Below are 25421 nucleotides of genomic sequence, written 5' to 3'. Positions count from 1 at the left end.
ATAAATAAATAAATAAATAAATAAATAAATAAGAACCCGTCCTCTTCAGCACATTTCGCTCGGCCAGAGCACGCCACGCAACCAGGTGATTTTCCTATTGATTGTCCTTCCTAGCTACCCTAGCAGGCAGTTCCACAGGTATCCTGTCAAGATTTCCACCCGAAAGCAGATAGCCCTTCTGGCCTTGGCGCAGCTGCCTAGTCGATAAAGCCCTGGGCACTGGTGCTCCTGAGGGCTGCGGGGACACCCGGGTCTACGCGGATGGCAGGTGGCTCTGGGCCCCAGGGCCCTGCCGGTGGGCCCTACTTGGGAATCCGTGCTCTTGCCTGGGGGGCGTCGGTTGCAGAGGGGCCTCCCGCCCCGTGCCTCTTCAGTCACTTTGGCTGCAGCTGAGCCTGGCACTGGGTTTGTGCATGCTCAGGAGACAGATTCCTGCATGTCTCTGGACAGGCCCCGTGCCAGCTGGGACCTGAGCCTCAGCCCAGGTGCACCACCTGCGCTCAGGTTCTTGGACTTGCCCAGGGCAGCTGAGAGGGAGAAGATGGCCCTCGCCACGGAGGGAAGCAATTAGTGCCGACACCTGCCAGCGGGAGAAGCGCATCCAACAGCCCTGTGGGATCCAAGCCCCCTCTCGCTCCATCCGCTGCCTCCGCCCCACCCCCTCTTCTCGGGGCGCCCAGCCGGCGCCGGGGGGCAGGCGCCAGGCCTCTCGCGCCGCCGTTGACCGCGCTCCGACGCCCGCCGAGCCGGGACCAGGGCGCAGGCGCCCCAGCGCCCTGGGCCGGCCACGCCCACCGCCGCCCAGGCGCGCAGGCGCCCCTCACCCCGGCCCCCCCACACACACACTCGCCCCGACCCCGCCCCGCCTGGTTGCTCTGGAGACGGTGGCCGCTGGCGGGAGGTGCCCAAGGCCGGGAGTGGCAAGGCAGTTGTGACCGATGAGGGGGCCTTTGCTCCACCCGGCAGTTGTCCCCAGTGGCAGTGCCGGGACAGATGCGGCCGATAGGCATCCTGCCCAGACCCGCCGGATGCAGCCCGGGGAGCGTGTCCACTGCCAAGGAAACCTCAAGCGCTGGGGGAAACGGGGTTCCGAAACCTAGACACCGAATGCCACCAGGAGCCCAAGGGCATGGAAGGGCTGGCGGACCCCTGACGTGGGAGGAGCCTGCTGGCTGGGGACTGGGCTAGAAGAGAAGCTCTGCTATTGTGTCCTGGACAGGTGTTCTCCCCTGGATGTCTGCTGAAAAGCCAAGAGACAGAAGAAGCTCCAGGAACAAGAAAGCGGCTCCCTTGCCCAAAGTCAGAGCCACAACTTCCACCGCTAGGGGCCACTGTTGGGTAGGAATGGTTCCTTCCTCACACTGGCTGCAGGGCAGAGGGCTGAATTCCAAGGCAGGGGGAGGGGCAGGGCCCCTTGCCCAAGGGGCTGTGGGGGAAGGGACCCCTGGGCCAGATCGGGGACTGCTGGGAGACCCCCTCTCCACCCGAGAGCTCACCTGGTCCAGGCCAAGGGTCTGGGTTGGGCCAGGCTGCCGGCTCCCTCTGAAGACAGACAGGGGTTCCTCGCCAACCAAAGTCCCCGAGGCCTCGTCAAGCAGGCGGCCTACCTAGGGCCGGCCGGCGTTGCCCTGCAGGTCTCTCCCACGGCAATGGTCACGGACAAGCTGTCTCCCATCGCCGTCACCTCCACCTTCGGTCAGGGGAACCCTGGCCTTTCCCACCGGCGGCCTGCGGGCTTGGGCCTGGGCTCCCTGCCAGGCCTGTCTCCCAGAGAGGAGAGGCCCAGAGTCTTCCCTCTGCCTTCTCCCTGACCTCTCTTTCTCTGTGTTTCTTTTCTGGCATGAGAGGGGCCCCTGCGCACCCCTACGACCCCTACCAATGAGCCAGCCCTTTCTCCTCTCGCCCTCCTCTTTCGGACCGTAGGAACGAGCGATTTCCTTTTCTCTGGGCTCTGGGGACGCAAATCGGCACTGCGTACCTATTGGGTGGTGAGACTTTTCCGCGGAAATCGTTTCTGCGCCCTTGAGGCGCTGCGGTCAAGTGGGCTTACAGGTCCAGGTGTTCCATGGACCAGGGACATTCTCAGCAATCATGGTGACCGTCCGAAGCGGACGTATGGCTTGTTTGGGCCCTGACTGGAGTCGTAACCATCACTTTTTAAAAATAAATAAATAAATAAATAAATAAATGAATAAATAAATAAATAAATAAATAAATAAGAACCCGTCCTCTTCAGCACATTTCGCTCGGCCAGAGCACGCCACGCAACCAGGTGATTTTCCTATTGATTGTCCTTCCTAGCTACCCTAGCAGGCAGTTCCACAGGTATCCTGTCAAGATTTCCACCCGAAAGCAGATAGCCCTTCTGGCCTTGGCGCAGCTGCCTAGTCGATAAAGCCCTGGGCACTGGTGCTCCTGAGGGCTGCGGGGACACCCGGGTCTACGCGGATGGCAGGTGGCTCTGGGCCCCAGGGCCCTGCCGGTGGGCCCTACTTGGGAATCCGTGCTCTTGCCTGGGGGGCGTCGGTTGCAGAGGGGCCTCCCGCCCCGTGCCTCTTCAGTCACTTTGGCTGCAGCTGAGCCTGGCACTGGGTTTGTGCATGCTCAGGAGACAGATTCCTGCATGTCTCTGGACAGGCCCCGTGCCAGCTGGGACCTGAGCCTCAGCCCAGGTGCACCACCTGCGCTCAGGTTCTTGGACTTGCCCAGGGCAGCTGAGAGGGAGAAGATGGCCCTCGCCACGGAGGGAAGCAATTAGTGCCGACACCTGCCAGCGGGAGAAGCGCATCCAACAGCCCTGTGGGATCCAAGCCCCCTCTCGCTCCATCCGCTGCCTCCGCCCCACCCCCTCTTCTCGGGGCGCCCAGCCGGCGCCGGGGGGCAGGCGCCAGGCCTCTCGCGCCGCCGTTGACCGCGCTCCGACGCCCGCCGAGCCGGGACCAGGGCGCAGGCGCCCCAGCGCCCTGGGCCGGCCACGCCCACCGCCGCCCAGGCGCGCAGGCGCCCCTCACCCCGGCCCCCCCACACACACACTCGCCCCGACCCCGCCCCGCCTGGTTGCTCTGGAGACGGTGGCCGCTGGCGGGAGGTGCCCAAGGCCGGGAGTGGCAAGGCAGTTGTGACCGATGAGGGGGCCTTTGCTCCACCCGGCAGTTGTCCCCAGTGGCAGTGCCGGGACAGATGCGGCCGATAGGCATCCTGCCCAGACCCGCCGGATGCAGCCCGGGGAGCGTGTCCACTGCCAAGGAAACCTCAAGCGCTGGGGGAAACGGGGTTCCGAAACCTAGACACCGAATGCCACCAGGAGCCCAAGGGCATGGAAGGGCTGGCGGACCCCTGACGTGGGAGGAGCCTGCTGGCTGGGGACTGGGCTAGAAGAGAAGCTCTGCTATTGTGTCCTGGACAGGTGTTCTCCCCTGGATGTCTGCTGAAAAGCCAAGAGACAGAAGAAGCTCCAGGAACAAGAAAGCGGCTCCCTTGCCCAAAGTCAGAGCCACAACTTCCACCGCTAGGGGCCACTGTTGGGTAGGAATGGTTCCTTCCTCACACTGGCTGCAGGGCAGAGGGCTGAATTCCAAGGCAGGGGGAGGGGCAGGGCCCCTTGCCCAAGGGGCTGTGGGGGAAGGGACCCCTGGGCCAGATCGGGGACTGCTGGGAGACCCCCTCTCCACCCGAGAGCTCACCTGGTCCAGGCCAAGGGTCTGGGTTGGGCCAGGCTGCCGGCTCCCTCTGAAGACAGACAGGGGTTCCTCGCCAACCAAAGTCCCCGAGGCCTCGTCAAGCAGGCGGCCTACCTAGGGCCGGCCGGCGTTGCCCTGCAGGTCTCTCCCACGGCAATGGTCACGGACAAGCTGTCTCCCATCGCCGTCACCTCCACCTTCGGTCAGGGGAACCCTGGCCTTTCCCACCGGCGGCCTGCGGGCTTGGGCCTGGGCTCCCTGCCAGGCCTGTCTCCCAGAGAGGAGAGGCCCAGAGTCTTCCCTCTGCCTTCTCCCTGACCTCTCTTTCTCTGTGTTTCTTTTCTGGCATGAGAGGGGCCCCTGCGCACCCCTACGACCCCTACCAATGAGCCAGCCCTTTCTCCTCTCGCCCTCCTCTTTCGGACCGTAGGAACGAGCGATTTCCTTTTCTCTGGGCTCTGGGGACGCAAATCGGCACTGCGTACCTATTGGGTGGTGAGACTTTTCCGCGGAAATCGTTTCTGCGCCCTTGAGGCGCTGCGGTCAAGTGGGCTTACAGGTCCAGGTGTTCCATGGACCAGGGACATTCTCAGCAATCATGGTGACCGTCTGAAGCGGACGTATGGCTTGTTTGGGCCCTGACTGGAGTCGTAACCATCACTTTTTAAAAATAAATAAATAAATAAATAAATAAATGAATAAATAAATAAATAAATAAATAAATAAGAACCCGTCCTCTTCAGCACATTTCGCTCGGCCAGAGCACGCCACGCAACCAGGTGATTTTCCTATTGATTGTCCTTCCTAGCTACCCTAGCAGGCAGTTCCACAGGTATCCTGTCAAGATTTCCACCCGAAAGCAGATAGCCCTTCTGGCCTTGGCGCAGCTGCCTAGTCGATAAAGCCCTGGGCACTGGTGCTCCTGAGGGCTGCGGGGACACCCGGGTCTACGCGGATGGCAGGTGGCTCTGGGCCCCAGGGCCCTGCCGGTGGGCCCTACTTGGGAATCCGTGCTCTTGCCTGGGGGGCGTCGGTTGCAGAGGGGCCTCCCGCCCCGTGCCTCTTCAGTCACTTTGGCTGCAGCTGAGCCTGGCACTGGGTTTGTGCATGCTCAGGAGACAGATTCCTGCATGTCTCTGGACAGGCCCCGTGCCAGCTGGGACCTGAGCCTCAGCCCAGGTGCACCACCTGCGCTCAGGTTCTTGGACTTGCCCAGGGCAGCTGAGAGGGAGAAGATGGCCCTCGCCACGGAGGGAAGCAATTAGTGCCGACACCTGCCAGCGGGAGAAGCGCATCCAACAGCCCTGTGGGATCCAAGCCCCCTCTCGCTCCATCCGCTGCCTCCGCCCCACCCCCTCTTCTCGGGGCGCCCAGCCGGCGCCGGGGGGCAGGCGCCAGGCCTCTCGCGCCGCCGTTGACCGCGCTCCGACGCCCGCCGAGCCGGGACCAGGGCGCAGGCGCCCCAGCGCCCTGGGCCGGCCACGCCCACCGCCGCCCAGGCGCGCAGGCGCCCCTCACCCCGGCCCCCCCACACACACACTCGCCCCGACCCCGCCCCGCCTGGTTGCTCTGGAGACGGTGGCCGCTGGCGGGAGGTGCCCAAGGCCGGGAGTGGCAAGGCAGTTGTGACCGATGAGGGGGCCTTTGCTCCACCCGGCAGTTGTCCCCAGTGGCAGTGCCGGGACAGATGCGGCCGATAGGCATCCTGCCCAGACCCGCCGGATGCAGCCCGGGGAGCGTGTCCACTGCCAAGGAAACCTCAAGCGCTGGGGGAAACGGGGTTCCGAAACCTAGACACCGAATGCCACCAGGAGCCCAAGGGCATGGAAGGGCTGGCGGACCCCTGACGTGGGAGGAGCCTGCTGGCTGGGGACTGGGCTAGAAGAGAAGCTCTGCTATTGTGTCCTGGACAGGTGTTCTCCCCTGGATGTCTGCTGAAAAGCCAAGAGACAGAAGAAGCTCCAGGAACAAGAAAGCGGCTCCCTTGCCCAAAGTCAGAGCCACAACTTCCACCGCTAGGGGCCACTGTTGGGTAGGAATGGTTCCTTCCTCACACTGGCTGCAGGGCAGAGGGCTGAATTCCAAGGCAGGGGGAGGGGCAGGGCCCCTTGCCCAAGGGGCTGTGGGGGAAGGGACCCCTGGGCCAGATCGGGGACTGCTGGGAGACCCCCTCTCCACCCGAGAGCTCACCTGGTCCAGGCCAAGGGTCTGGGTTGGGCCAGGCTGCCGGCTCCCTCTGAAGACAGACAGGGGTTCCTCGCCAACCAAAGTCCCCGAGGCCTCGTCAAGCAGGCGGCCTACCTAGGGCCGGCCGGCGTTGCCCTGCAGGTCTCTCCCACGGCAATGGTCACGGACAAGCTGTCTCCCATCGCCGTCACCTCCACCTTCGGTCAGGGGAACCCTGGCCTTTCCCACCGGCGGCCTGCGGGCTTGGGCCTGGGCTCCCTGCCAGGCCTGTCTCCCAGAGAGGAGAGGCCCAGAGTCTTCCCTCTGCCTTCTCCCTGACCTCTCTTTCTCTGTGTTTCTTTTCTGGCATGAGAGGGGCCCCTGCGCACCCCTACGACCCCTACCAATGAGCCAGCCCTTTCTCCTCTCGCCCTCCTCTTTCGGACCGTAGGAACGAGCGATTTCCTTTTCTCTGGGCTCTGGGGACGCAAATCGGCACTGCGTACCTATTGGGTGGTGAGACTTTTCCGCGGAAATCGTTTCTGCGCCCTTGAGGCGCTGCGGTCAAGTGGGCTTACAGGTCCAGGTGTTCCATGGACCAGGGACATTCTCAGCAATCATGGTGACCGTCTGAAGCGGACGTATGGCTTGTTTGGGCCCTGACTGGAGTCGTAACCATCACTTTTTAAAAATAAATAAATAAATAAATAAATAAATGAATAAATAAATAAATAAATAAATAAATAAGAACCCGTCCTCTTCAGCACATTTCGCTCGGCCAGAGCACGCCACGCAACCAGGTGATTTTCCTATTGATTGTCCTTCCTAGCTACCCTAGCAGGCAGTTCCACAGGTATCCTGTCAAGATTTCCACCCGAAAGCAGATAGCCCTTCTGGCCTTGGCGCAGCTGCCTAGTCGATAAAGCCCTGGGCACTGGTGCTCCTGAGGGCTGCGGGGACACCCGGGTCTACGCGGATGGCAGGTGGCTCTGGGCCCCAGGGCCCTGCCGGTGGGCCCTACTTGGGAATCCGTGCTCTTGCCTGGGGGGCGTCGGTTGCAGAGGGGCCTCCCGCCCCGTGCCTCTTCAGTCACTTTGGCTGCAGCTGAGCCTGGCACTGGGTTTGTGCATGCTCAGGAGACAGATTCCTGCATGTCTCTGGACAGGCCCCGTGCCAGCTGGGACCTGAGCCTCAGCCCAGGTGCACCACCTGCGCTCAGGTTCTTGGACTTGCCCAGGGCAGCTGAGAGGGAGAAGATGGCCCTCGCCACGGAGGGAAGCAATTAGTGCCGACACCTGCCAGCGGGAGAAGCGCATCCAACAGCCCTGTGGGATCCAAGCCCCCTCTCGCTCCATCCGCTGCCTCCGCCCCACCCCCTCTTCTCGGGGCGCCCAGCCGGCGCCGGGGGGCAGGCGCCAGGCCTCTCGCGCCGCCGTTGACCGCGCTCCGACGCCCGCCGAGCCGGGACCAGGGCGCAGGCGCCCCAGCGCCCTGGGCCGGCCACGCCCACCGCCGCCCAGGCGCGCAGGCGCCCCTCACCCCGGCCCCCCCACACACACACTCGCCCCGACCCCGCCCCGCCTGGTTGCTCTGGAGACGGTGGCCGCTGGCGGGAGGTGCCCAAGGCCGGGAGTGGCAAGGCAGTTGTGACCGATGAGGGGGCCTTTGCTCCACCCGGCAGTTGTCCCCAGTGGCAGTGCCGGGACAGATGCGGCCGATAGGCATCCTGCCCAGACCCGCCGGATGCAGCCCGGGGAGCGTGTCCACTGCCAAGGAAACCTCAAGCGCTGGGGGAAACGGGGTTCCGAAACCTAGACACCGAATGCCACCAGGAGCCCAAGGGCATGGAAGGGCTGGCGGACCCCTGACGTGGGAGGAGCCTGCTGGCTGGGGACTGGGCTAGAAGAGAAGCTCTGCTATTGTGTCCTGGACAGGTGTTCTCCCTGGATGTCTGCTGAAAAGCCAAGAGACAGAAGAAGCTCCAGGAACAAGAAAGCGGCTCCCTTGCCCAAAGTCAGAGCCACAACTTCACCGCTAGGGGCCACTGTTGGGTAGGAATGGTTCCTTCCTCACACTGGCTGCAGGGCAGAGGGCTGAATTCCAAGGCAGGGGGAGGGGCAGGGCCCCTTGCCCAAGGGGCTGTGGGGGAAGGGACCCCTGGGCCAGATCGGGGACTGCTGGGAGACCCCCTCTCCACCCGAGAGCTCACCTGGTCCAGGCCAAGGGTCTGGGTTGGGCCAGGCTGCCGGCTCCCTCTGAAGACAGACAGGGGTTCCTCGCCAACCAAAGTCCCCCGAGGCCTCGTCAAGCAGGCGGCCTACCTAGGGCCGGCCGGCGTTGCCCTGCAGGTCTCTCCCACGGCAATGGTCACGGACAAGCTGTCTCCCATCGCCGTCACCTCCACCTTCGGTCAGGGGAACCCTGGCCTTTCCCACCGGCGGCCTGCGGGCTTGGGCCTGGGCTCCCTGCCAGGCCTGTCTCCCAGAGAGGAGAGGCCCAGAGTCTTCCCTCTGCCTTCTCCCTGACCTCTCTTTCTCTGTGTTTCTTTTCTGGCATGAGAGGGGCCCCTGCGCACCCCTACGACCCCTACCAATGAGCCAGCCCTTTCTCCTCTCGCCCTCCTCTTTCGGACCGTAGGAACGAGCGATTTCCTTTTCTCTGGGCTCTGGGGACGCAAATCGGCACTGCGTACCTATTGGGTGGTGAGACTTTTCCGCGGAAATCGTTTCTGCGCCCTTGAGGCGCTGCGGTCAAGTGGGCTTACAGGTCCAGGTGTTCCATGGACCAGGGACATTCTCAGCAATCATGGTGACCGTCCGAAGCGGACGTATGGCTTGTTTGGGCCCTGACTGGAGTCGTAACCATCACTTTTTAAAAATAAATAAATAAATAAATAAATAAATGAATAAATAAATAAATAAATAAATAAATAAGAACCCGTCCTCTTCAGCACATTTCGCTCGGCCAGAGCACGCCACGCAACCAGGTGATTTTCCTATTGATTGTCTTCCTAGCTACCCTAGCAGGCAGTTCCACAGGTATCCTGTCAAGATTTCCACCCGAAAGCAGATAGCCCTTCTGGCCTTGGCGCAGCTGCCTAGTCGATAAAGCCCTGGGCACTGGTGCTCCTGAGGGCTGCGGGGACACCCGGGTCTACGCGGATGGCAGGTGGCTCTGGGCCCCAGGGCCCTGCCGGTGGCCCTACTTGGGAATCCGTGCTCTTGCCTGGGGGGGCGTCGGTTGCAGAGGGGCCTCCCGCCCCGTGCCTCTTCAGTCACTTTGGCTGCAGCTGAGCCTGGCACTGGGTTTGTGCATGCTCAGGAGACAGATTCCTGCATGTCTCTGGACAGGCCCCGTGCCAGCTGGGACCTGAGCCTCAGCCCAGGTGCACCACCTGCGCTCAGGTTCTTGGACTTGCCCAGGGCAGCTGAGAGGGAGAAGATGGCCCTCGCCACGGAGGGAAGCAATTAGTGCCGACACCTGCCAGCGGGAGAAGCGCATCCAACAGCCCTGTGGGATCCAAGCCCCCTCTCGCTCCATCCGCTGCCTCCGCCCCACCCCCTCTTCTCGGGGCGCCCAGCCGGCGCCGGGGGGCAGGCGCCAGGCCTCTCGCGCCGCCGTTGACCGCGCTCCGACGCCCGCCGAGCCGGGACCAGGGCGCAGGCGCCCCAGCGCCCTGGGCCGGCCACGCCCACCGCCGCCCAGGCGCGCAGGCGCCCCTCACCCCGGCCCCCCCACACACACACTCGCCCCGACCCCGCCCCGCCTGGTTGCTCTGGAGACGGTGGCCGCTGGCGGGAGGTGCCCAAGGCCGGGAGTGGCAAGACAGTTGTGACCGATGAGGGGGCCTTTGCTCCACCCGGCAGTTGTCCCCAGTGGCAGTGCCGGACAGATGCGGCCGATAGGCATCCTGCCCAGACCCGCCGGATGCAGCCCGGGGAGCGTGTCCACTGCCAAGGAAACCTCAAGCGCTGGGGGAAACGGGGTTCCGAAACCTAGACACCGAATGCCACCAGGAGCCCAAGGGCATGGAAGGGCTGGCGGACCCCTGACGTGGGAGGAGCCTGCTGGCTGGGGACTGGGCTAGAAGAGAAGCTCTGCTATTGTGTCCTGGACAGGTGTTCTCCCCTGGATGTCTGCTGAAAAGCCAGAGACAGAAGAAGCTCCAGGAACAAGAAAGCGGCTCCCTTGCCCAAAGTCAGAGCCACAACTTCCACCGCTAGGGGCCACTGTTGGGTAGGAATGGTTCCTTCCTCACACTGGCTGCAGGGCAGAGGGCTGAATTCCAAGGCAGGGGGAGGGGCAGGGCCCCTTGCCCAAGGGGCTGTGGGGGAAGGGACCCCTGGGCCAGATCGGGGACTGCTGGGAGACCCCCTCTCCACCCGAGAGCTCACCTGGTCCAGGCCAAGGGTCTGGGTTGGGCCAGGCTGCCGGCTCCCTCTGAAGACAGACAGGGGTTCCTCGCCAACCAAAGTCCCCGAGGCCTCGTCAAGCAGGCGGCCTACCTAGGGCCGGCCGGCGTTGCCCTGCAGGTCTCTCCCACGGCAATGGTCACGGACAAGCTGTCTCCCATCGCCGTCACCTCCACCTTCGGTCAGGGGAACCTGGCCTTTCCCACCGGCGGCCTGCGGGCTTGGGCCTGGGCTCCCTGCCAGGCCTGTCTCCCAGAGAGGCCTTTCTTTTCTGGCATGAGAGGGGCCCCTGCGCACCCCTACGACCCCTACCAATGAGCCAGCCCTTTCTCCTCTCGCCCTCCTCTTTCGGACCGTAGGAACGAGCGATTTCCTTTTCTCTGGGCTCTGGGGACGCAAATCGGCACTGCGTACCTGTTGGGTGGTGAGACTTTTCCACGGAAATCGTTTTCTGCGCCCTTGAGGCGCTGCGGTCAAGTGGGCTTACAGGTCCAGGTGTTCCATGGACCAGGGACATTCTCAGCAGCCATGGTGACCGTCCGAAGCGGACGTATGGCTTGTTTGGGCCCTGACTGGAGTCGTAACCATCACTTTTTAAAAATAAATAAATAAATAAATAAATAAATAAATAAATAAATAAATAAATAAATAAATGAATAAATAAATAAATAAATAAATAAATAAGAACCCGTCCTCTTCAGCACATTTCGCTCGGCCAGAGCACGCCACGCAACCAGGTGATTTTCCTATTGATTGTCCTTCCTAGCTACCCTAGCAGGCAGTTCCACAGGTATCCTGTCAAGATTTCCACCCGAAAGCAGATAGCCCTTCTGGCCTTGGCGCAGCTGCCTAGTCGATAAAGCCCTGGGCACTGGTGCTCCTGAGGGCTGCGGGGACACCCGGGTCTACGCGGATGGCAGGTGGCTCTGGGCCCCAGGGCCCTGCCGGTGGGCCCTACTTGGGAATCCGTGCTCTTGCCTGGGGGGCGTCGGTTGCAGAGGGGCCTCCCGCCCCGTGCCTCTTCAGTCACTTTGGCTGCAGCTGAGCCTGGCACTGGGTTTGTGCATGCTCAGGAGACAGATTCCTGCATGTCTCTGGACAGGCCCCGTGCCAGCTGGGACCTGAGCCTCAGCCCAGGTGCACCACCTGCGCTCAGGTTCTTGGACTTGCCCAGGGCAGCTGAGAGGGAGAAGATGGCCCTCGCCACGGAGGGAAGCAATTAGTGCCGACACCTGCCAGCGGGAGAAGCGCATCCAACAGCCCTGTGGGATCCAAGCCCCCTCTCGCTCCATCCGCTGCCTCCGCCCCACCCCCTCTTCTCGGGGCGCCCAGCCGGCGCCGGGGGGCAGGCGCCAGGCCTCTCGCGCCGCCGTTGACCGCGCTCCGACGCCCGCCGAGCCGGGACCAGGGCGCAGGCGCCCCAGCGCCCTGGGCCGGCACGCCCACCGCCGCCCAGGCGCGCAGGCGCCCCTCACCCCGGCCCCCCCACACACACACTCGCCCCGACCCCGCCCCGCCTGGTTGCTCTGGAGACGGTGGCCGCTGGCGGGAGGTGCCCAAGGCCGGGAGTGGCAAGGCAGTTGTGACCGATGAGGGGGCCTTTGCTCCACCCGGCAGTTGTCCCCAGTGGCAGTGCCGGGACAGATGCGGCCGATAGGCATCCTGCCCAGACCCGCCGGATGCAGCCCGGGGAGCGTGTCCACTGCCAAGGAAACCTCAAGCGCTGGGGGAAACGGGGTTCCGAAACCTAGACACCGAATGCCACCAGGAGCCCAAGGGCATGGAAGGGCTGGCGGACCCCTGACGTGGGAGGAGCCTGCTGGCTGGGGACTGGGCTAGAAGAGAAGCTCTGCTATTGTGTCCTGGACAGGTGTTCTCCCCTGGATGTCTGCTGAAAAGCCAAGAGACAGAAGAAGCTCCAGGAACAAGAAAGCGGCTCCCTTGCCCAAAGTCAGAGCCACAACTTCCACCGCTAGGGGCCACTGTTGGGTAGGAATGGTTCCTTCCTCACACTGGCTGCAGGGCAGAGGGCTGAATTCCAAGGCAGGGGGAGGGGCAGGGCCCCTTGCCCAAGGGGCTGTGGGGGAAGGGACCCCTGGGCCAGATCGGGGGACTGCTGGGAGACCCCCTCTCCACCCGAGAGCTCACCTGGTCCAGGCCAAGGGTCTGGGTTGGGCCAGGCTGCCGGCTCCCTCTGAAGACAGACAGGGGTTCCTCGCCAACCAAAGTCCCCGAGGCCTCGTCAAGCAGGCGGCCTACCTAGGGCCGGCCGGCGTTGCCCTGCAGGTCTCTCCCACGGCAATGGTCACGGACAAGCTGTCTCCCATCGCCGTCACCTCCACCTTCGGTCAGGGGAACCCTGGCCTTTCCCACCGGCGGCCTGCGGGCTTGGGCCTGGGCTCCCTGCCAGGCCTGTCTCCCAGAGAGGAGAGGCCCAGAGTCTTCCCTCTGCCTTCTCCCTGACCTCTCTTTCTCTGTGTTTCTTTTCTGGCATGAGAGGGGCCCCTGCGCACCCCTACGACCCCTACAATGAGCCAGCCCTTTCTCCTCTCGCCCTCCTCTTTCGGACCGTAGGAACGAGCGATTTCCTTTTCTCTGGGCTCTGGGGACGCAAATCGGCACTGCGTACCTATTGGGTGGTGAGACTTTTCCGCGGAAATCGTTTCTGCGCCCTTGAGGCGCTGCGGTCAAGTGGGCTTACAGGTCCAGGTGTTCCATGGACCAGGGACATTCTCAGCAATCATGGTGACCGTCCGAAGCGGACGTATGGCTTGTTTGGGCCCTGACTGGAGTCGTAACCATCACTTTTTAAAATAAATAAATAAATAAATAAATAAATAAATAAATAAATAAATAAATAAATAAATAAGAACCCGTCCTCTTCAGCACATTTCGCTCGGCCAGAGCACGCCACGCAACCAGGTGATTTTCCTATTGATTGTCCTTCCTAGCTACCCTAGCAGGCAGTTCCACAGGTATCCTGTCAAGATTTCCACCCGAAAGCAGATAGCCCTTCTGGCCTTGGCGCAGCTGCCTAGTCGATAAAGCCCTGGGCACTGGTGCTCCTGAGGGCTGCGGGGACACCCGGGTCTACGCGGATGGCAGGTGGCTCTGGGCCCCAGGGCCCTGCCGGTGGGCCCTACTTGGGAATCCGTGCTCTTGCCTGGGGGGCGTCGGTTGCAGAGGGGCCTCCCGCCCCGTGCCTCTTCAGTCACTTTGGCTGCAGCTGAGCCTGGCACTGGGTTTGTGCATGCTCAGGAGACAGATTCCTGCATGTCTCTGGACAGGCCCCGTGCCAGCTGGGACCTGAGCCTCAGCCCAGGTGCACCACCTGCGCTCAGGTTCTTGGACTTGCCCAGGGCAGCTGAGAGGGAGAAGATGGCCCTCGCCACGGAGGGAAGCAATTAGTGCCGACACCTGCCAGCGGGAGAAGCGCATCCAACAGCCCTGTGGGATCCAAGCCCCCTCTCGCTCCATCCGCTGCCTCCGCCCCACCCCCTCTTCTCGGGGCGCCCAGCCGGCGCCGGGGGGCAGGCGCCGGGCCTCTCGCGCCGCCGTTGACCGCTCTCCGACGCCCGCCGAGCCGGGACCAGGCCGCAGGCGCCCCAGCGCCCTGGGCAGGCCACGCCCACCGCCGCCCAGGCGCGCAGGCGCCCCTCACCCCGGCCCCCGCACACTCGCCCCGCCCCCGCCCCGCCTGGTTGCTCTGGAGACGGTGGCCGCTGGCGGGAGGTGCCCAAGGCCGGGAGTGGCAAGACAGTTGTGACCGATGAGGGGGCCTTTGCTCCACCCGGCAGTTGTCCCCAGTGGCAGTGCCGGACAGATGCGGCCGATAGGCATCCTGCCCAGACCCGCCGGATGCAGCCCGGGGAGCGTGTCCACTGCCAAGGAAACCTCAAGCGCTGGGGGAAACGGGGTTCCGAAACCTAGACACCGAATGCCACCAGGAGCCCACGGGCATGGAAGGGCTGGCGGACCCCTGGCGTGGGAGGAGCCTGCTGGCTGGGGACTGGGCTAGAAGAGAAGCTCTGCTATTGTGTCCTGGACAGGTGTTCTCCCCTGGATGTCTGCTGAAAAGCCAAGAGACAGAAGAAGCTCCAGGAACAAGAAAGCGGCTCCCTTGCCCAAAGTCAGAGCCACAACTTCCACCGCTAGGGGCCACTGTTGGGTAGGAATGGTTCCTTCCTCACACTGGCTGCAGGGCAGAGGGCTGAATTCCAAGGCAGGGGGAGGGGCAGGGCCCCTTGCCCAAGGGGCTGTGGGGGAAGGGACCCCTGGGCCAGATCGGGGACTGCTGGGAGACCCCCTCTCCACCCGAGAGCTCACCTGGTCCAGGCCAAGGGTCTGGGTTGGGCCAGGCTGCCGGCTCCCTCTGAAGACAGACAGGGGTTCCTCGCCAACCAAAGTCCCCGAGGCCTCGTCAAGCAGGCGGCCTACCTAGGGCCGGCCGGCGTTGCCCTGCAGGTCTCTCCCACGGCAATGGTCACGGACAAGCTGTCTCCCATCGCCGTCACCTCCACCTTCGGTCAGGGGAACCCTGGCCTTTCCCACCGGCGGCCTGCGGGCTTGGGCCTGGGCTCCCTGCCAGGCCTGTCTCCCAGAGAGGAGAGGCCCAGAGTCTTCCCTCTGCCTTCTCCCTGACCTCTCTTTCTCTGTGTTTCTTTTCTGGCATGAGAGGGGCCCCTGCGCACCCCTACGACCCCTACCAATGAGCCAGCCCTTTCTCCTCTCGCCCTCCTCTTTCGGACCGTAGGAACGAGCGATTTCCTTTTCTCTGGGCTCTGGGGACGCAAATCGGCACTGCGTACCTATTGGGTGGTGAGACTTTTCCGCGGAAATCGTTTCTGCGCCCTTGAGGCGCTGCGGTCAAGTGGGCTTACAGGTCCAGGTGTTCCATGGACCAGGGACATTCTCAGCAATCATGGTGACCGTCCGAAGCGGACGTATGGCTTGTTTGGGCCCTGACTGGAGTCGTAACCATCACTTTTTAAAAATAAATAAATAAATAAATAAATAAATAAATAAATGAATAAATAAATAAATAAATAAATAAATAAGAACCCGTCCTCTTCAGCACATTTCGCTCGGCCAGAGCACGCCACGCAACCAGGTGATTTTCCTATTGATTGTCCTTCCTAGCTACCCTAGCAGGCAGTTCCACAGGTATCCTGTCAAGATTTCCACCCGAAAGCAGATAGCCCTTCTGGCCTTGGCGCAGCTGCCTAGTCGATAAAGCCCTGGGCACTGGTGCTCCTGAGGGCTGCGGGGACACCCGGGTCTACGCGGATGGCAGGTGGCTCTGGGCCCCAGGGCCCTGCCGGTGGGCCCTACTTGGGAATCCATGCTCTTGCTTGGGGGGCGTCGGTTGCAGAGGGGCCTCCGGCCCCGCGCCTCTTCAGTCACTTTGGCTGCAGCTGAGCCTGGCACTGGGTTTGTGCATGCTCAGGAGACAGATTCCTGCATGTCTCTGGACAGGCCCCGTGCCAGCTGGGACCTGAGCCTCAGCCCAGGTGCACCACCTGCGCTCAGGTTCTTGGACTTGCCCAGGGCAGCTGAGAGGGAGAAGATGGCCCTCGCCACGGAGGGAAGCAATTAGTGCCGACACCTGCCAGCGGGAGAAGCGCATCCAACAGCCCTGTGGGATCCAAGCCCCCTCTCGCTCCATCCGCTGCCTCCGCCCCACCCCCTCTTCTCGGGGCGCCCAGCCGGCGCCGGGGGGCAGGCGCCAGGCCTCTCGCGCCGCCGTTGACCGCGCTCCGACGCCCGCCGAGCCGGGACCAGGGCGCAGGCGCCCCAGCGCCCTGGGCCGGCCACGCCCACCGCCGCCCAGGCGCGCAGGCGCCCCTCACCCCGGCCCCCCCACACACACACTCGCCCCGCCCCCGCCCCGCCTGGTTGCTCTGGAGACGGTGGCCGCTGGCGGGAGGTGCCCAAGGCCGGGAGTGGCAAGACAGTTGTGACCGATGAGGGGGCCTTTGCTCCACCCGGCAGTTGTCCCCAGTGGCAGTGCCGGGACAGATGCGGCCGATAGGCATCCTGCCCAGACCCGCCGGATGCAGCCCGGGGAGCGTGTCCACTGCCAAGGAAACCTCAAGCGCTGGGGGAAACGGGGTTCCGAAACCTAGACACCGAATGCCACCAGGAGCCCAAGGGCATGGAAGGGCTGGCGGACCCCTGACGTGGGAGGAGCCTGCTGGCTGGGGACTGGGCTAGAAGAGAAGCTCTGCTATTGTGTCCTGGACAGGTGTTCTCCCCTGGATGTCTGCTGAAAAGCCAAGAGACAGAAGAAGCTCCAGGAACAAGAAAGCGGCTCCCTTGCCCAAAGTCAGAGCCACAACTTCCACCGCTAGGGGCCACTGTTGGGTAGGAATGGTTCCTTCCTCACACTGGCTGCAGGGCAGAGGGCTGAATTCCAAGGCAGGGGGAGGGGCAGGGCCCCTTGCCCAAGGGGCTGTGGGGGAAGGGACCCCTGGGCCAGATCGGGGACTGCTGGGAGACCCCCTCTCCACCCGAGAGCTCACCTGGTCCAGGCCAAGGGTCTGGGTTGGGCCAGGCTGCCGGCTCCCTCTGAAGACAGACAGGGGTTCCTCGCCAACCAAAGTCCCCGAGGCCTCGTCAAGCAGGCGGCCTACCTAGGGCCGGCCGGCGTTGCCCTGCAGGTCTCTCCCATGGCAATGGTCACGGACAAGCTGTCTCCCATCGCCGTCACCTCCACCTTCGGTCAGGGGAACCCTGGCCTTTCCCACCGGCGGCCTGCGGGCTTGGGCCTGGGCTCCCTGCCAGGCCTGTCTCCCAGAGAGGAGAGGCCCAGAGTCTTCCCTCTGCCTTCTCCCTGACCTCTCTTTCTCTGTGTTTCTTTTCTGGCATGAGAGGGGCCCCTGCGCACCCCTACGACCCCTACCAATGAGCCAGCCCTTTCTCCTCTCGCCCTCCTCTTTCGGACCGTAGGAACGAGCGATTTCCTTTTCTCTGGGCTCTGGGGACGCAAATCGGCACTGCGTACCTATTGGGTGGTGAGACTTTTCCGCGGAAATCGTTTCTGCGCCCTTGAGGCGCTGCGGTCAAGTGGGCTTACAGGTCCAGGTGTTCCATGGACCAGGGACATTCTCAGCAATCATGGTGACCGTCCGAAGCGGACGTATGGCTTGTTTGGGCCCTGACTGGAGTCGTAACCATCACTTTTTAAAAATAAATAAATAAATAAATAAATAAATAAATAAATAAATAAATAAATAAATAAATAAATAAGAACCCGTCCTCTTCAGCACATTTCGCTCGGCCAGAGCACGCCACGCAACCAGGTGATTTTCCTATTGATTGTCCTTCCTAGCTACCCTAGCAGGCAGTTCCACAGGTATCCTGTCAAGATTTCCACCCGAAAGCAGATAGCCCTTCTGGCCTTGGCGCAGCTGCCTAGTCGATAAAGCCCTGGGCACTGGTGCTCCTGAGGGCTGCGGGGACACCCGGGTCTACGCGGATGGCAGGTGGCTCTGGGCCCCAGGGCCCTGCCGGTGGGCCCTACTTGGGAATCCGTGCTCTTGCCTGGGGGGCGTCGGTTGCAGAGGGGCCTCCCGCCCCGTGCCTCTTCAGTCACTTTGGCTGCAGCTGAGCCTGGCACTGGGTTTGTGCATGCTCAGGAGACAGATTCCTGCATGTCTCTGGACAGGCCCCGTGCCAGCTGGGACCTGAGCCTCAGCCCAGGTGCACCACCTGCGCTCAGGTTCTTGGACTTGCCCAGGGCAGCTGAGAGGGAGAAGATGGCCCTCGCCACGGAGGGAAGCAATTAGTGCCGACACCTGCCAGCGGGAGAAGCGCATCCAACAGCCCTGTGGGATCCAAGCCCCCTCTCGCTCCATCCGCTGCCTCCGCCCCACCCCCTCTTCTCGGGGCGCCCAGCCGGCGCCGGGGGGCAGGCGCCAGGCCTCTCGCGCCGCCGTTGACCGCGCTCCGACGCCCGCCGAGCCGGGACCAGGGCGCAGGCGCCCCAGCGCCCTGGGCCGGCCACGCCCACCGCCGCCCAGGCGCGCAGGCGCCCCTCACCCCGGCCCCCCCACACACACACTCGCCCCGACCCCGCCCCGCCTGGTTGCTCTGGAGACGGTGGCCGCTGGCGGGAGGTGCCCAAGGCCGGGAGTGGCAAGGCAGTTGTGACCGATGAGGGGGCCTTTGCTCCACCCGGCAGTTGTCCCCAGTGGCAGTGCCGGGACAGATGCGGCCGATAGGCATCCTGCCCAGACCCGCCGGATGCAGCCCGGGGAGCGTGTCCACTGCCAAGGAAACCTCAAGCGCTGGGGGAAACGGGGTTCCGAAACCTAGACACCGAATGCCACCAGGAGCCCAAGGGCATGGAAGGGCTGGCGGACCCCTGACGTGGGAGGAGCCTGCTGGCTGGGGACTGGGCTAGAAGAGAAGCTCTGCTATTGTGTCCTGGACAGGTGTTCTCCCCTGGATGTCTGCTGAAAAGCCAAGAGACAGAAGAAGCTCCAGGAACAAGAAAGCGGCTCCCTTGCCCAAAGTCAGAGCCACAACTTCCACCGCTAGGGGCCACTGTTGGGTAGGAATGGTTCCTTCCTCACACTGGCTGCAGGGCAGAGGGCTGAATTCCAAGGCAGGGGGAGGGGCAGGGCCCCTTGCCCAAGGGGCTGTGGGGGAAGGGACCCCTGGGCCAGATCGGGGACTGCTGGGAGACCCCCTCTCCACCCGAGAGCTCACCTGGTCCAGGCCAAGGGTCTGGGTTGGGCCAGGCTGCCGGCTCCCTCTGAAGACAGACAGGGGTTCCTCGCCAACCAAAGTCCCCGAGGCCTCGTCAAGCAGGCGGCCTACCTAGGGCCGGCCGGCGTTGCCCTGCAGGTCTCTCCCACGGCAATGGTCACGGACAAGCTGTCTCCCATCGCCGTCACCTCCACCTTCGGTCAGGGGAACCCTGGCCTTTCCCACCGGCGGCCTGCGGGCTTGGGCCTGGGCTCCCTGCCAGGCCTGTCTCCCAGAGAGGAGAGGCCCAGAGTCTTCCCTCTGCCTTCTCCCTGACCTCTCTTTCTCTGTGTTTCTTTTCTGGCATGAGAGGGGCCCCTGCGCACCCCTACGACCCCTACCAATGAGCCAGCCCTTTCTCCTCTCGCCCTCCTCTTTCGGACCGTAGGAACGAGCGATTTCCTTTTCTCTGGGCTCTGGGGACGCAAATCGGCACTGCGTACCTATTGGGTGGTGAGACTTTTCCGCGGAAATCGTTTCTGCGCCCTTGAGGCGCTGCGGTCAAGTGGGCTTACAGGTCCAGGTGTTCCATGGACCAGGGACATTCTCAGCAATCATGGTGACCGTCCGAAGCGGACGTATGGCTTGTTTGGGCCCTGACTGGAGTCGTAACCATCACTTTTTAAAAATAAATAAATAAATAAATAAATAAATAAATAAATAAATAAATAAATAAGAACCCGTCCTCTTCAGCACATTTCGCTCGGCCAGAGCACGCCACGCAACCAGGTGATTTTCCTATTGATTGTCCTTCCTAGCTACCCTAGCAGGCAGTTCCACAGGTATCCTGTCAAGATTTCCACCCGAAAGCAGATAGCCCTTCTGGCCTTGGCGCAGCTGCCTAGTCGATAAAGCCCTGGGCACTGGTGCTCCTGAGGGCTGCGGGGACACCCGGGTCTACGCGGATGCAGGGTGGCTCTGGGCCCCAGGGCCCTGCCGGTGGGCCCTACTTGGGAATCCGTGCTCTTGCCTGGGGGGCGTCGGTTGCAGAGGGGCCTCCCGCCCCGTGCCTCTTCAGTCACTTTGGCTGCAGCTGAGCCTGGCACTGGGTTTGTGCATGCTCAGGAGACAGATTCCTGCATGTCTCTGGACAGGCCCCGTGCCAGCTGGGACCTGAGCCTCAGCCAGGTGCACCACCTGCGCTCAGGTTTCTTGGACTTGCCCAGGGCAGCTGAGAGGGAGAAGATGGCCCTCGCCACGGAGGGAAGCAATTAGTGCCGACACCTGCCAGCGGGAGAAGCGCATCCAACAGCCCTGTGGGATCCAAGCCCCCTCTCGCTCCATCCGCTGCCTCCGCCCCACCCCCTCTTCTCGGGGCGCCCAGCCGGCGCCGGGGGGCAGGCGCCAGGCCTCTCGCGCCGCCGTTGACCGCGCTCCGACGCCCGCCGAGCCGGGACCAGGGCGCAGGCGCCCCAGCGCCCTGGGCCGGCCACGCCCACCGCCGCCCAGGCGCGCAGGCGCCCCTCACCCCGGCCCCCCCACACACACACTCGCCCCGACCCCCGCCCCGCCTGGTTGCTCTGGAGACGGTGGCCGCTGGCGGGAGGTGCCCAAGGCCGGGAGTGGCAAGGCAGTTGTGACCGATGAGGGGGCCTTTGCTCCACCCGGCAGTTGTCCCCAGTGGCAGTGCCGGGACAGATGCGGCCGATAGGCATCCTGCCCAGACCCGCCGGATGCAGCCCGGGGAGCGTGTCCACTGCCAAGGAAACCTCAAGCGCTGGGGGGAAACGGGGTTCCGAAACCTAGACACCGAATGCCACCAGGAGCCCAAGGGCATGGAAGGGCTGGCGGACCCCTGACGTGGGAGGAGCCTGCTGGCTGGGGACTGGGCTAGAAGAGAAGCTCTGCTATTGTGTCCTGGACAGGTGTTCTCCCCTGGATGTCTGCTGAAAAGCCAAGAGACAGAAGAAGCTCCAGGAACAAGAAAGCGGCTCCCTTGCCCAAAGTCAGAGCCACAACTTCCACCGCTAGGGGCCACTGTTGGGTAGGAATGGTTCCTTCCTCACACTGGCTGCAGGGCAGAGGGCTGAATTCCAAGGCAGGGGGAGGGGCAGGGCCCCTTGCCCAAGGGGCTGTGGGGGAAGGGACCCCTGGGCCAGATCGGGGGACTGCTGGGAGACCCCCTCTCCACCCGAGAGCTCACCTGGTCCAGGCCAAGGGTCTGGGTTGGGCCAGGCTGCCGGCTCCCTCTGAAGACAGACAGGGGTTCCTCGCCAACCAAAGTCCCCGAGGCCTCGTCAAGCAGGCGGCCTACCTAGGGCCGGCCGCCGTTGCCCTGCAGGTCTCTCCCACGGCAATGGTCACGGACAAGCTGTCTCCCATCGCCGTCACCTCCACCTTCGGTCAGGGGAACCCTGGCCTTTCCCACCGGCGGCCTGCGGGCTTGGGCCTGGGCTCCCTGCCAGGCCTGTCTCCCAGAGAGGAGAGGCCCAGAGTCTTCCCTCTGCCTTCTCCCTGACCTCTCTTTCTCTGTGTTTCTTTTCTGGCATGAGAGGGGCCCCTGCGCACCCCTACGACCCCTACCAATGAGCCAGCCCTTTCTCCTCTCGCCCTCCTCTTTCGGACCGTAGGAACGAGCGATTTCCTTTTCTCTGGGCTCTGGGGACGCAAATCGGCACTGCGTACCTATTGGGTGGTGAGACTTTTCCGTGGAAATCGTTTCTGCGCCCTTGAGGCGCTGCGGTCAAGTGGGCTTACAGGTACAGGTTGTTCCATGGACCAGGGACATTCTCAGCAATCATGGTGACCGTCCGAAGCGGACGTATGGCTTGTTTGGGCCCTGACTGGAGTCGTAACCCATCACTTTTTAAAATAAATAAATAAATAAATAAATAAATAAATAAATAAATAAATAATAAATAAATAAGAACCCGTCCTCTTCAGCACATTTCGCTCGGCAGAGCACGCCACGCAACCAGGTGATTTTCCTATTGATTGTCCTTCCTAGCTACCCTAGCAGGCAGTTCCACAGGTATCCTGTCAAGATTTCCACCCGAAAGCAGATAGCCCTTCTGGCCTTGGCGCAGCTGCCTAGTCGATAAAGCCCTGGGCACTGGTGCTCCTGAGGGCTGCGGGGACACCCGGGTCTACGCGGATGGCAGGTGGCTCTGGGCCCCAGGGCCCTGCCGGTGGGCCCTACTTGGAATCCATGCTCTTGCTTGGGGGGCGTCGGTTGCAGAGGGGCCTCCGGCCCCGCGCCTCTTCAGTCACTTTGGCTGCAGCTGAGCCTGGCACTGGGTTTGTGCATGCTCAGGAGACAGATTCCTGCATGTCTCTGGACAGGCCCCGTGCCAGCTGGGACCTGAGCCTCAGCCCAGGTGCACCACCTGCGCTCAGGTTCTTGGACTTGCCCAGGCAGCTGAGAGGGAGAAGATGGCCCTCGCCACGGAGGGAAGCAATTAGTGCCGACACCTGCCAGCGGGAGAAGCGCATCCAACAGCCCTGTGGGATCCAAGCCCCCTCTCGCTCCATCCGCTGCCTCCGCCCCACCCCCTCTTCTCGGGGCGCCCAGCCGGCGCCGGGGGGCAGGCGCCGGGCCTCTCGCGCCGCCGTTGACCGCTCTCCGACGCCCGCCGAGCCGGGACCAGGCCACAGGCGCCCCAGCGCCCTGGGCCGGCCACGCCCACCGCCGCCCAGGCGCGCAGGCGCCACTCACCCCGGCCCCCGCACACTCGCCCCGCCCCCGCCCCGCCTGGTTGCTCTGGAGACGGTGGCCGCTGGCGGGAGGTGCCCAAGGCCGGGAGTGGCAAGACAGTTGTGACCGATGAGGGGGCCTTTGCTCCACCCGGCAGTTGTCCCCAGTGGCAGTGCCGGGACAGATGCGGCCGATAGGCATCCTGCCCAGACCCGCCGGATGCAGCCCGGGGAGCGTGTCCACTGCCAAGGAAACCTCAAGCGCTGGGGGAAACGGGGTTCCGAAACCTAGACACCGAATGCCACCAGGAGCCCACGGGCATGGAAGGGCTGGCGGACCCCTGGCGTGGGAGGAGCCTGCTGGCTGGGGACTGGGCTAGAAGAGAAGCTCTGCTATTGTGTCCTGGACAGGTGTTCTCCCCTGGATGTCTGCTGAAAAGCCAAGAGACAGAAGAAGCTCCAGGAACAAGAAAGCGTCTCCCTTGCCCAAAGTCAGAGCCACAACTTCCACCGCTAGGGGCCACTGTTGGGTAGGAATGGTTCCTTCCTCACACTGGCTGCAGGGCAGAGGGCTGAATTCCAAGGCAGGGGGAGGGGCAGGGCCCCTTGCCCAAGGGGCTGTGGGGGAAGGGACCCCTGGGCCAGATCGGGGACTGCTGGGAGACCCCCTCTCCACCCGAGAGCTCACCTGGTCCAGGCCAAGGGTCTGGGTTGGGCCAGGCTGCCGGCTCCCTCTGAAGACAGACAGGGGTTCCTCGCCAACCAAAGTCCCCGAGGCCTCGTCAAGCAGGCGGCCTACCTAGGGGCCGGCCGCCGTTGCCCTGCAGGTCTCTCCCACGGCAATGGTCACGGACAAGCTGTCTCCCATCGCCGTCACCTCCACCTTCGGTCAGGGGAACCCTGGCCTTTCCCACCGGCGGCCTGCGGGCTTGGGCCTGGGCTCCCTGCCAGGCCTGTCTCCCAGAGAGGAGAGGCCCCAGAGTCTTCCCTCTGCCTTCTCCCTGACCTCTCTTTCTCTGTGTTTCTTTTCTGGCATGAGAGGGGCCCCTGCGCACCCCCTACGACCCCTACCAATGAGCCAGCCCTTTCTCCCTCTCGCCCTCCTCTTTCGGACCGTAGGAACGAGCGATTTCCTTTTCTCTGGGCTCTGGGGACGCAAATCGGCACTGCGTACCTATTGGGTGGTGAGACTTTTCCGCGGAAATCGTTTCTGCGCCCTTGAGGCGCTGCGGTCAAGTGGGCTTACAGGTCCAGGTGTTCCATGGACCAGGGACATTCTCAGCAATCATGGTGACCGTCCGAAGCGGACGTATGGCTTGTTTGGGCCCTGACTGGAGTCGTAACCATCACTTTTTAAAAATAAATAAATAATAAATAAATAAATAAATAAATAAATAAATAAATGAATAAATAAATAAATAAATAAATAAGAACCCGTCCTCTTCAGCACATTTCGCTCGGCCAGAGCACGCCACGCAACAGGTGATTTTCCTATTGATTGTCCTTCCTAGCTACCCTAGCAGGCAGTTCCACAGGTATCCTGTCAAGATTTCCACCCGAAAGCAGATAGCCCTTCTGGCCTTGGCGCAGCTGCCTAGTCGATAAAGCCCTGGGCACTGGTGCTCCTGAGGGCTGCGGGGACACCCGGTCTACGCGGATGGCAGGTGGCTCTGGGCCCCAGGGCCCTGCCGGTGGGCCCTACTTGGGGAATCCGTGCTCTTGCCTGGGGGGCGTCGGTTGCAGAGGGGCCTCCCGCCCCGTGCCTCTTCAGTCACTTTGGCTGCAGCTGAGCCTGGCACTGGGTTTGTGCATGCTCAGGAGACAGATTCCTGCATGTCTCTGGACAGGCCCCGTGCCAGCTGGGACCTGAGCCTCAGCCCAGGTGCACCACCTGCGCTCAGGTTCTTGACTTGCCCAGGGCAGCTGAGAGGGAGAAGATGGCCCTCGCCACGGAGGGAAGCAATTAGTGCCGACACCTGCCAGCGGGGAGAAGCGCATCCAACAGCCCTGTGGGATCCAAGCCCCCTCTCGCTCCATCCGCTGCCTCCGCCCCACCCCCTCTTCTCGGGGCGCCCAGCCGGCGCCGGGGGGCAGGCGCCAGGCCTCTCGCGCCGCCGTTGACCGCGCTCCGACGCCCGCCGAGCCGGGACCAGGGCGCAGGCGCCCCAGCGCCCTGGGCCGGCCACGCCCACCGCCGCCCAGGCGCGCAGGCGCCCCTCACCCCGGCCCCCCCACACACACACTCGCCCCGACCCCGCCCCGCCTGGTTGCTCTGGAGACGGTGGCCGCTGGCGGGAGGTGCCCAAGGCCGGGAGTGGCAAGACAGTTGTGACCGATGAGGGGGCCTTTGCTCCACCCGGCAGTTGTCCCCAGTGGCAGTGCCGGGACAGATGCGGCCGATAGGCATCCTGCCCAGACCCGCCGGATGCAGCCCGGGGAGCGTGTCCACTGCCAAGGAAACCTCAAGCGCTGGGGGAAACGGGGTTCCGAAACCTAGACACCGAATGCCACCAGGAGCCCAAGGGCATGGAAGGGCTGGCGGACCCCTGACGTGGGAGGAGCCTGCTGGCTGGGGACTGGGCTAGAAGAGAAGCTCTGCTATTGTGTCCTGGACAGGTGTTCTCCCCTGGATGTCTGCTGAAAAGCCAAGAGACAGAAGAAGCTCCAGGAACAAGAAAGCGGCTCCCTTGCCCAAAGTCAGAGCCACAACTTCCACCGCTAGGGGCCACTGTTGGGTAGGAATGGTTCCTTCCTCACACTGGCTGCAGGGCAGAGGGCT

Source organism: Dasypus novemcinctus, chromosome 30 (genome assembly GCF_030445035.2).
Source record: "Dasypus novemcinctus isolate mDasNov1 chromosome 30, mDasNov1.1.hap2, whole genome shotgun sequence".
NCBI lineage: Eukaryota > Metazoa > Chordata > Mammalia > Cingulata > Dasypodidae > Dasypus > Dasypus novemcinctus.
The sequence above is the reverse complement of the archived record's forward strand: the minus strand, read 5'-3'. Positions refer to the sequence as shown.